Genomic DNA, 12,405 nt, shown 5'->3' with positions numbered 1-12,405 from the left:
TTTTCATAATAATTCTGAGACAGACAAAGAAATCTGTATGTTACTTTCGCATTAAAATACAATTAAAACAACAGAAGTGTACTTCGCGCTTAAAGTGTATTTCTTATTGCGACATAAAGGGTAAAATTTTATGATTAAGAATTTATTTATTTAATGGATAGCAACATTATTTTGTTCCCACTTAACTAAAAAAAACATGTTTGACGAAGTAAAATACAAATTTGTTATCGTTAAGTAAAAGTTAATCAAAATGCCTTTCACATAAATATTTTAGAACGTAAAAAAAAAAAAAAAAAAAAAAAAAAAAAAAAAAAAAAAGAGTGTGTGATGCTTTTTTTTTTACTTTCCTTGACGTTAGAAATGTTAGTAAAATATTCTCTTTCGAAACTGTTGAACCGTTCAAACCTGCGATCTCAGCTGTATTGCCACTGGACAAGAAATAATAGTTCTAATGCATCTTTCACATAGCTCGACAAATAGACTGTTCTCATAGAGTTACCACTCAACATTCCATGAGATTTTTCGAATTACCACGGTAATTATTTAGCAAATTGAGCGATTTCTAGGTAATAAACAAATTTCTTAATAATTTCATTTTGTTTTGTACTATATTAATTGTTGTAATTTTAATACAATTAGTTTTTAATACATCCAACTGATGACTTATATTTGCAGTACCAATGTAATTAAAAATATGTATCACGAATCTGATACAAATTCTCTCCCTCCTTACTTCTTTCTAACTATATATTTTACAATTTTTTAAGTGAAAATTCGGTTAATTTTTATTGTGAATAACAGCGCAAAATCTTTCAAGTGCTACCGGTTTTAAGCAGAACAGACCAAACGATTTCTTTAATGTGAGCCCCATTATTCTGAGTATATTTTCCCCTATATGAGCTTATTCATATGCTGCTACCATAGAAAATCCTTCTCTGTAAATGTGTTTGGCCCGCCCTTTGGGCAGGCTCTGAATTTAAATCACCATGACAACGAATAGCTACAAACAAATACCTCACCCTCACACGTGAGGAAATTGAACAAATACTCATATTTACGGCCATTTTGAAGAACTACGTATGTTTTTTACAGATTAAATTTTACTCGTTTGTTACAGTATGTGAGAGTGAAGAAAATAATCATTTCCCTTTAATCATTACTTTACTTTACATGACATTATAATTTAACTTCATTAAGTATTTTTTAAAACAGCTTGAAAACTGTTTAATGCGAAGCAAATCTGAAACTGTGAGGGCTGTGAAGCATCTTTCTTCAAATTTTCTAGAATATTTCTAGCATTTTCTATCAAACACTACTAAGTAGACATTTTATCGAATTAATAAATTACAACATAAGATAAAGGAAATTAGTTTCCAAAATGCTATTGTCTCAATTTTGTGTCTAACTAAAAGTTAGTGAAATAAATTCTAATAGACGTAAAATACACTATGATGTTCAAATTCTAAAAATTTTGTTTTATAGTCGATACTTTGATGTTAATCCGCACCCAAACTCTCAATTCTTCCGAGTCCTCCTATGATCCATCTTTCAGTCGCATAGGCCTTGGGTTTTCCGCGTTTCCGGTCGCTATTCACTGCCACGATTACCTCCCTCAAATTTGTATCCGTCTTCGATTCCCCGACCCCTAGTGTGATCTTGAATTAAATAAATAATAAGCACATCCGGTTGTATCTAATGCTTGTCTTTCATTTCATAGCACATACTTTTCAGATTTCCAGCGGAACAGATGAGAAGCTAATAATAAATAAATAAATAAATAAAATCATACGTCTTTATCGATTTTCATTTTACTTCAATAAATTTAATGTGTATATTATTAAGGATATAATATGCACAGCACATTTATTTCAGGAAATTCGGAATTAGGTTGCAGTTTTAGGCAAAAGTGAGCATTAATGATAAAAAAGAATGTTAGCTTTTACGAGCATTCTGACACGTACAGAACGAGCCCAGCTAGCATTTTATTATAAACACTTAGACCCACTCATTTAGAGTGCAGCTAAAAAAATTTAATATTCGAAATGTAATTCATTAAGCCAAGCTTCGCGTGCAGCTGTCCTGTAGCTCACAAAAAACTTCCACTCTATGCATTAGAAACTAAAAAGATTTTTCACAGCTTTTACCTTTTCTTTTAAAGCAAATTACCTTTTCTTTTACCTTTTCTTTTAAAGCAAGTCCTGACCATTTTCTGTCATCTCAGTTCTTGATTGCATTTGAAGATGCAGAATTGCGAACTTCTCGTACAGATTCACAAATATCTAACATGCTTTGCAAATAAATTCATTTGGACGATTCATGCTAATTCATGCTACTATGGTCTTCCTGTCGTGAAGAGTCAGACAAATAGCTTTTGTGAATGATAAAGAAATAATAATATCGTTATAGTCGTGAGTGCATGAGAGAATCTCAGAATTACGAATTTCGAGATTAAGAAAGTTTCTGAATGTTTACAGTAAATAATTAAAAAATACATCGAAATCAATAGTAATAAATACGTCGAATAATAAATACATCGAAAGCAAATTCTAATGCTGTAATCAGTTTCTGAGGTGTTAAGCCCAGAATTAATTATTTATGAGAGAAATTGGCGATATTTTCTTTTTAGTATGGAGGCTTATTAATACCTAAAAATCCTTACATCTTATGGTTATCAAGGTCAAAAGAAGCGTGCGAGTAGCACGCGACACTTTATCAATAATATAATTGTTTCCTTATTACTGCTTTCTATCATTTGCATGGCTTCAGTGTAATGGAATCATATAATTTCTATTTGTAACTGATACCTGCTTCTTCAAAAAGGAGACTTCTTCGAATATTTACTTTGATGTAACTTATATAATTACGGTAGGGTATTAGGAATAACACATTACTAAATACTTTTCCTCGTCGCTTATCTAAAGAGAACGAAAAACATACAACTAAAACGAAACGGAGTATTAACAGGACTTTATACTGCTAGATAGTTATGATCCTCCTTTTTTTTTTTTTTTTTTTTATAAATAAATGGCAAAAGCTTACGCAGATTAACATAGTTTCCGTAGGACTGTGTTTAATATTTCACCTAAATATTAAATTATTATATGCAGGGTTATTGCTTGCTTTCATAAAATGTAAATTTATATGTGTGATATAGGTATACATTCGCGGACGGATTATCTTTCTTAGGTAATGTAATGAATGTAATGTAATATACGAGTGTGCTGCAACCCTCCTGGCCGATAATAATCGCCCTCATGGTTAATGCATCACACCCAACAATCTCTCTTATGCATTTTCTCTCCTTTTATAGATATTACTTCTTAACACATTTCCATCGCAAGTAAAATCATATGAATTGTCAATAACTTACATTCATTTTAAGCTTTCTCCGTTTTTCTAATCAATGTTCTAATTATAAGTGTATTTGAATTTTTACGTACTAAAATTCATAAGTCTAAACCACATTTCGTCATTTAAATTTGATTATTTAAATTATCTTTCAAGAAAAGCACATGTCAAATTACACGCTTCGTTTCCTTTATTATTAAATAATGAAATATATATATATATGCTCCTCACGTTGTAAGAAAACGGCCGCGCCTAAAGTTACCAAAATTTTAGTAAACATAATCATCTGTCCAAACATGGGCACCTCGAAAACCGAATCTTAATTTTGGAATTTTTTTTATTTATTTTGTGCTTTGTGAGAACTTTACGAAATTTTGATTAACAAATTCAGCAATTTAAAAGCAATATTTCCACTCCACAAAGCGTAACAAATGTATGTTTCAAACTTAATCAGAAAATTCAGCAATTTAAAAGAAATATGTTGCCACCTCCCGAAATAAACATCTTTACCATTCAGCCGTCAGTGTGTTACCATTCGGCAAAGAATAAGATATTTTAAGTTTTCTTTGGACTTCAAGTCTGTTATTGATTAACAAACTAAGCGATTAAAAAGCAACAAAAGTAGTTCTTGGCTTTAGCATTACATTAATTACATTAGCTAAACTCATTTAAGTCATTAGATATATTTTTCTTTTTTCTATAATTATTTTAGACGGCTAACCACGCAAGCAGCTAGTTAACATAAAAAGTAAGATTTAGCAAAATTTTTTAAATCATTTACTACGGAATATCCGAAATGAAATCAAGTTATTGAATCCTAATACATTTTCAATAATAACTTATAAAATACTATTACATTACTGTTTAATAGTTATACATTTAATGTACTACTGAACATGTTGTATTATATGCGTAAAATGATAGAGAAATCGCAATAAAATGAATAAGACTCAAATTTAAGAAAAAAGAGTTAATAATTCCTGAAGTGAAAGAAACTTCTTAATGTAAGTTAAGGTTAAAAGATGCGAAATTTGTAACTAAGAAAGACGATTTTTATGTAACTGAAAAAAGTATACATTTTTCGTAAAAAAAAAAAAAAAAAAGAGTTTAGAATAAATTTCTAACGCAGAAAATTCATTCAGCATGTGCACTTACCTTCGTAGGAAAAAAATAATATAATCCGTATAAGAGGCAACAAGTTTGATTATAGAGCCCATCCTCATCCAACGTATCCAACGCCATAGAACAGATTACATCCAGAGAGTTTCGCGCGCACAAAAAAACATCATGATGCTAGAGGCTCAACGGATGTTTCACAACAAATGCACCATCCGTACAATGGTTATCACAGGTTCGCGTTTGGCGATGTCGCTTGGCGTACTGCTGCCGTAAGAGAATTAAACGTCGCGCCAAACCAGCAGGTTTTTTGGTCAGTAGAATAACGTCTGAATAATGTAAGATCAATTTTAGTTAATTCTGGAGTGAAAGCTTTTGTATGTAATGATTGGTTTCGAAGATATACTATACGTTTTAGAATAAATTTTAGTTAACAGTCTTTTTATTATATCGCATTGGATTCATTATATATAATAGTATTTAAATGACACAGGATTTACCGCAAGGAAAATTTAAAAGAATTTAAAAAATTCAAAAATATTGAATAAATGTAAATCACTTAGCAAAAATTAATTTTTTTATGAAAAAAAACCTACTCAAATAATATTTTATGGCGATTACAAAAATTACAAAAATCATTTTAGATATTTCCAGAAACTAATTTAAAATTATTTAATGCTAAATTTTAACAGGTTACATCATTAAATAAATTACTATTTTTAATAATTAAGTGGGCAGTAAACGAGTCGTATGAAAATTAATAATGTGACATTCTTTTCGAAAAATATTTTCAAATATTATCTGTTTTTTATTTCTCTTACATAACATTCAAAAATTAAATCGACATAAGAGCGAAATCAAAATTGTTGTCAGTTTCTGCGACATAAGATCTTTCAAATTACTGCAGTTTATTATAAATCAGCCATAATAAATTATCGTGTATGTTTTATATTTTGCAATAAGTGTATTTTAAGCAGCCGAATAGCAAATTTGTTTTGCTTTTTTGAACTTATTTTAGCACATTTGTATACTTTACATGTTACTTTATGTTAGTTTTCACGTTATTTTAGTTCCAAAGATATATATAAACCAAATGTGAAAATCAATGTTTTCATTAACTAATTAGAACACACTACGGGAGTTGTAAATACTTAAGGAGAGGGTTGCCTTCGTACAGGACTTCGCAGAGAAGTGGATATAGCTAATGAAAGCGGTCGATTTGATATGTTTCTTTGATTAAGTCAAAGTACTCGACTGCTATCTGCCTAGGGGAAGGAATGCCTCTGTGGAGAACTTTATAAGGGAAACTAGCTCGTATACACGTTACGCATTGGAAAAAACCACGAAAACGCCCATGCAGTCAGCGCGTTCACAGGATTTGAACCGCGGACAAGCTACTCGTGTACAACGATTTTTCGCTTGGCCGCTGGGGGGGGGGCGGCTAATGAAAGAGGCATGCACTCAATTAAATTTTTACGAAGTAGATCCACACCTCCTTTCGAAATAGAAAAAAGGAAAGAAACATGCCAAAAATAAATACTTACATAGTCAAAACCAGATGATTCACTATTTCTGTGCGTCCAGAACAAAGCTCAATACAAAACGTAGATTATTTTGAAACAAATTAAATATGAATGTTTGATCAAATCTCAGTTCAATTTTTGGATCTTTTCTCTTATAAAGTAACATAATGTAAACTCTACATAAGAAATAAGTCCTATAGGTTAGTTAATTTAATAAATAAAGAACTAAAACAAAATGACACACCTCAAAACCTTTTATTCAAAATACCTGTATTAAAAACAAAAACACTTAAACAATAATTAAATAAAATATAGCTATATAAATATAAAGCACAGTGTATTTTCGTATTTGGCCAGGCGTCACTTACTTTCAGAGCCTTTCAATGTCTTTCTATATAGAAAATTGCTTGGCTCGGTATGTCCGACAATGGAAAAAAAATCTTAATTTCTAACAATTTAAATATATTTTGTATTTTGTAAACTTGTAATGTAAGCTGTTATAGTAACTAGCCATACAGGAAGTAAAATTATAATTTGTAAAGATAAGTAACAAAATTACACGATAATTAATTATATTTTGTTTAAAGCTTTTATTACTGCAGCTACATATGAAATGAAGTAGATTATTTTCAATTTTCCTATAGTCGCCCTAAATAAATCATAAAAGGCAACTTTTCAGAATTTCTGTGTCACATGTCTTAACAAAGATGTGACAAATGCCACTCTACTTGTCAAATACGTGCATAATCGCCTATAGAATTTAATGGAATTTAATATTCTAATAGCGAAACTGAGCAATATTTTGAGTACGAATGCATCCGTGTATAGATTTATAGAAGCGTATGTGGTACCCGAAATTTTTCCTTATTCGTACCGAAACACACTGCTGGCGAGAGTATTTGAAATCAAAAAGTCATGTCATGAAAAGGAGCGTATATGAACTTCTGAGAATCTTTCTTTAGAGAGGTACAATTTATAAAGACTATCTAAGGAAATTTTCTTCCCATTTCATATTTAATTGTGAAACAATACAATTTATTTTCAGGTTCTGATATATAGTGTCAACTAAAAATATAATTGTATATAGATTAAACTGCAACTGATACTTTCTGAAATCTTTAATTCGGTTCTCAAAGTCTCTGGACAAAATGGCAGTCAGTGCTCGAACAGAATTCCAGAATAAATGAATTTGTTTCTCTTTACTCAAGGCTGCCATAATTTTAATTTAATTTCGAATTCTTTTCGATGCTAGAAATATCACTTATTAAATATTATGGCCTTAACAAGTTCATTTCTTTTAAGTAAATAATTAAATCTATTAAAAGTTATTCAACCGGTTCTCGTTTTCAAATTCAAGTGCTCGCATATATTGTCACCTTTCCATTCATTTTTCGATCATGGGATGTGGTCCACCTCAGCGGGATAAGTAACGTTGAAGTAAACTATTTTTATCACATTTTTTTTAGTTTATTTTTAATTTAAGGCTGTGTTTCTCAATGGTTTTTCTTAAACTATAGGATTAAAACAAGATTTGTGATAAACATAAGATGAGTGGTTGACTAGTTAACTGATTATAGAAAACGCACGAGTAGAGTCTTAAAAGGAAGGTCTTTGTGATGAACTTTCTGAGGAAACTAGCTCGTGTTCACATGGAGAAAATCCCGAAAAACCCGTATAATCAGTCCAGTCATCGGAAACCGAACTTAGTATGAACTACTCGTGTGTAGTGAACTTTATTCTCGACTATTGCTGGACTAACAAAGAAAAGACTTTTTTTTAGAATAAAATGCAATGAATTTAAGTACATTATTAATTTTTATTCAGTAAAAATGTGTTTTAAAAATTAAATTCAGAACACTTTTTGTAAAGTTTCCACCTTAACCGCGTTAGATGAAAATAAATCATGTAAACAGATGACTTACGTTTAAACAGTATTAATCAAATACAAGCTATGTAAAAACAGGATTTTACAGCACTGATACTTGAAAATAAAACTATTTTTACTGATTATAGAAAACGCACGAGTAGAGTCTTAAAAGGAAGGTCTTTGTGATGAACTTTCTGAGGAAACTAGCTCGTGTTCACATGGAGAAAATCCCGAAAAACCCGTATAATCAGTCCAGTCATCGGAAACCGAACTTAGTATGAACTACTCGTGTGTAGTGAACTTTATTCTCGACTATTGCTGGACTAACAAAGAAAAGACTTTTTTTTAGAATAAAATGCAATGAATTTAAGTACATTATTAATTTTTATTCAGTAAAAATGTGTTTTAAAAATTAAATTCAGAACACTTTTTGTAAAGTTTCCACCTTAACCGCGTTAGATGAAAATAAATCATGTAAACAGATGACTTACGTTTAAACAGTATTAATCAAATACAAGCTATGTAAAAACAGGATTTTACAGCACTGATACTTGAAAATAAAACTATTTTTACTTGTCAAAGATTTCGCAGGCGAAATATTTCTAAGAAAATTACTCTAGCTACCTTTTGCGGCTTAGTTCTAAATAAAGGAAATGGTACTCGTTGTTTCTTGAAATGCACTTAAAATTTTTAAAGAAAGCCGGATAAATTTGCCAATTGTAATGCTAATACTTTATAATAATTAGCTAAATTATTGATTAAGATTTTGCTTTGAAGACGGCTTCAAATTTCTGTTAAATTACAATTCTTTTGCTAATTTGCCAACCACTATACGTCATTTATTATTTGAGTAACATTCTGGGATTATCTAAATAGACAGATGATAACAAGGTGATATTGACCTTCTTTGAGACGTTTGTATTTATTCCATTTATTCCGTTTAGAACATGCCAAGCTGCAAAACTAAAATTTCATCAGACGTTACTGCCAATGTGCACTTTAGCGCCAACTCTGAAGGTTTAAAGAGCTTCAGGTATATAAAATACACCCTCCCCCCGTGACAGCGGAAGTTACTGCACTCCCCTTTCTGTAAGGACTTCCGACGTGACGTTGCTTTCATGCTCAGAACACAACACCTGCTCTCTCTCGGTATAATATCAGCTGCTCACTGAGCCAACAATACACATGCCAGACATAAATACCTAGCAAGTGGTAAAAGACTACATTGGTACATAGAAAACAAAGTAAATTGCGTGATACACAGCCTGATGACGACAAGGGCAAATAGTGCCCTATTTCCTTTGGTAAATAAAGTATTAAAAGATTAAAACTAAACAAAAACAAGATTTTTCTGTAAAGTTTTATAAATAAAATAATTTTACCACGGGTAAATCTAATTTATGTTTCACAGTCAGAAGGAAAGATCAAATATTGAGGTAAGCAGCATTAAAAGCATTAGTAATCTATTAATTACAGCCATGTTACAAATGTGCAAAAAAATTATCAGTTATTATAATGTATTTTAAATTATGTTATATATAAATTATAAAATGAATAAATAAATAAACTATATAATTATATTATAAATTAAATTAATTGCGTATTAAATCATATGCACATATAACAAACATAAAGTAAAATAATGATTTCAGTTACCAATAGAACCATTTATTATTTCTAAATGGCTTATTATTTATATATTATTGTTATAATATATTTATATATTATTGCAATATATTTACAATATTATAACATCAAATAATATACATAAATACAGTATAATAATATTAGTATTACTATACTATATTTATATATTATTATTATAATGATTATATAACTTGAAACTTAAAGATCTCAAAAGCTGAATGGCAATTAAAAACCTTTCAAACTAACTGTTTGCCTGTTCGCATTAAAGATGGATTAAATTTATGGTAAAATGAAACAATTTTCTCAATTGCAGCATTTGCCAGGTCGTGTAATACGGTAGCTTTTTGTTATCTAACGTGATATGAAATGAAGCAACGATTGAAAATTTCGGAAAGATTGTCCTATAAAGCTTCAAATGTCAAAAAGGAAATAAAAGTAGATATAAACTCATCATTCTTCCAAAATTCTAGGAGGAAGACGAATGCATGTGAATATGATTAATAATAATACAGCAGGGTTCTGATCACATAATGCCCAGAAAAAGAAGTTATAAGGAAAAAGTTCGACAGTGAGAAAGATGCAGTTCCAAATGTCACCCAAAATCTCAAATGTTATATTTTACAGTTAAAAAAAAAAAAAAAAAAAAAAAAATTAATATAATGTGAGGATTTTTATTTTTAATTTTTTTAATAAGTTACAATTTATGTTTAATGCGTTAACCTAATTGTCAGATAGTAATGAACAAAATTTGTAATTAGAATTTACAAATCTTACAAAAATAGCTCAATTTTTAAATGCAATTAATTACAAACGGAATGTTAATATAAATCTACATAATGTTGAATTTGAAATAAATAAATTAATATTTCCGTTCATTTCACATCCGTGACTTGAGACTCAACTTATTAAGGAATCACGAGAAAGCATTTTATTTATCTCCCAAATTATAATAAGATCCGTCCAACAAAGAGCTCCGTTTAAAAACGATACTCTTTTTAAGAATGTACGGAGACTTTTCAGTTATATTCAAAAATGAAATGGAATTTTTGTGATTTTTTTCATGTATAATGGTAAAATGAACCAGTCTCCCTTAAAAAGACCTCCACGTAAGTATTGCTTCTCCTAGATAGGTAGACCAAGTGTGCTTTGCCGCAGTCAAATAAATCAGCTCCATCAATTCAAAAGAGAAAAAGCGAAAAAAGTATTTCAGCTTTAAAACTAAAACAATTTTTGAGTTATATCGAATAATTATTGGTGCTGTTATTCAATTATGAATTATTTATGTTGTTATCGAAGTACCTAAGAACATGTGTTTTAACATTTGGGTATTCAGATACATACAACTAAACAAGAAACTCTTTTTAAATCTGCCTAGGCTCTTTTTTGATAAGTCACTTAAATAAATCCCATAAAACCATTCCAAGACTTTTTTTTTTCCCATTTAAGTGTCTTTAAAAAAACATCCCTATCAAAATTGAAAGATATTGTTGAGCTGTCTCAGTAAATCCTTGACAGCAAAATTCTAAAACTAAATCTGCAATTAGCTTATATAACAGTTATTAGTATAATAATTTTCAAAGCTGATTAAACTTAGTATTGTTTTTCTAGCAGAAGAAAATAGATTTCCAGAAGCATTAAAAAGTCGGATATTTTGAATAAACCTAATGTGTAAAGGACTGATGAGAATACTTCAGCCAAAATATTTCATCTCTGAAGTATAAAAAGTAAAAAGTATTTTTATTATGAAAGCAGACTTAAGTTTTTTTTTTTTTTTTTTTTTTTTTTTTTTAAAGATGTTGAAAATTATAGTGTGAATCTTTCTGACAAACATCTTTTCTTTTAAAGCAACCACAGAAGTCAATAAGTCAATTGTCGTTGGATCAAGAGATCTTGCTGGCCCTACGTTTTATGAAATTAGTTTGCTTTAAAATAATCGATTTTAAAAATGCTTCCATGAAAACTGTTGATATCTTAGTATTGCCCTGTTGAAAGACATAAATATTAAGTTATTAATATTAAGTATTTACCTAACGAAATGAAAATAACATTGACCTAACATAACATCATGCATTTAGTTTAATGACGCTTATTATGCTTCTTCGCAATTTCAGTTTTTATTATTTTTACCTCAAGCCAACTTATATACATAGGTAAGGGTAGTAATGTTTCCGATCCAAAAATTCGATAGTGACTTTTCAGGAAATAAGCATGAATTAGGGTCTCCAGAATTTTTTTGTCCACAATAACTCTTATTTAAAATTTATTACTTAAAACGGAAAATTTCCAGTTTCCGAATTTAAGCTTTCTACATTTCTAATTCATATAATTGATTAGATTTGGGGTAAAACTGGACAATCGGAAGTGGTACTTTCCTTGAAGCCCAAAAGGCATGTATACACTAGTACATTCAGCCACATTTGCCCAAATGCTCTCGAAACAAGCATGGGTGTGTGAATGGGAAAAAAAAAACGCCCCTTTAGACGTAATACAAGCTTTCAGATTTTTTATTTATAATTTCTTTGTTTTAGTTAATTCGAAATAAAAACATTTTCATTTATTGGCATCGTTGAATAAGTAAATTCATTAAGAATACTGATTTATGAACACCACGTAAATTTGAAGTAATATAATGATATTAGAATCAATAATTATTTTTTCTGCAAAATGTATATGCATTTTTAAAATGTTTTATAAAACAAATTATTCATATCCATAATGGCAATAGCTATCTCAAAAGCGTAGTAATATTTAATTTTATTCTTCTAGCAGTTTCCTTTTCTTTCCTAAAAGATCAGTTAATTTAACTAAACATTCATCAGAATGAAATGAAATATAAGTTCTGTCTGTGTTGTTGACAGAGCTTTTTATCAAGAATTATGTACAGTTAACAGAGATGAAAGACAT

At 29.6% G+C, this 12,405-nt stretch overlaps 1 protein-coding gene across 3 annotated transcripts in view; it reads right to left on the bottom strand.

Moving 5' to 3' along the window:
- The window catches only part of LOC118192931 (uncharacterized), a 125,515-nt gene extending 120,856 nt beyond the window's left edge, over nucleotides 1-4,659 (bottom strand). For all 3 annotated transcript variants that reach the window (XM_085817371.1, XM_085817369.1, XM_085817372.1), the window contains exon 1: nucleotides 4,504-4,659. The gene's annotated coding sequence lies outside the window, so the exon portion shown is untranslated. The remainder of the gene's footprint in view (nucleotides 1-4,503) is intronic.
- Between the last annotated feature and the right edge of the window lie 7,746 nt (nucleotides 4,660-12,405).

Source organism: Stegodyphus dumicola, chromosome 5 (genome assembly GCF_044657685.1).
Source record: "Stegodyphus dumicola isolate Sdum_Otavi_A_Nest chromosome 5, ASM4465768v1".
NCBI lineage: Eukaryota > Metazoa > Arthropoda > Arachnida > Araneae > Eresidae > Stegodyphus > Stegodyphus dumicola.
Note: the sequence above shows the minus strand (reverse complement) of the source record. Positions and strands in the feature narration are given on the sequence as shown.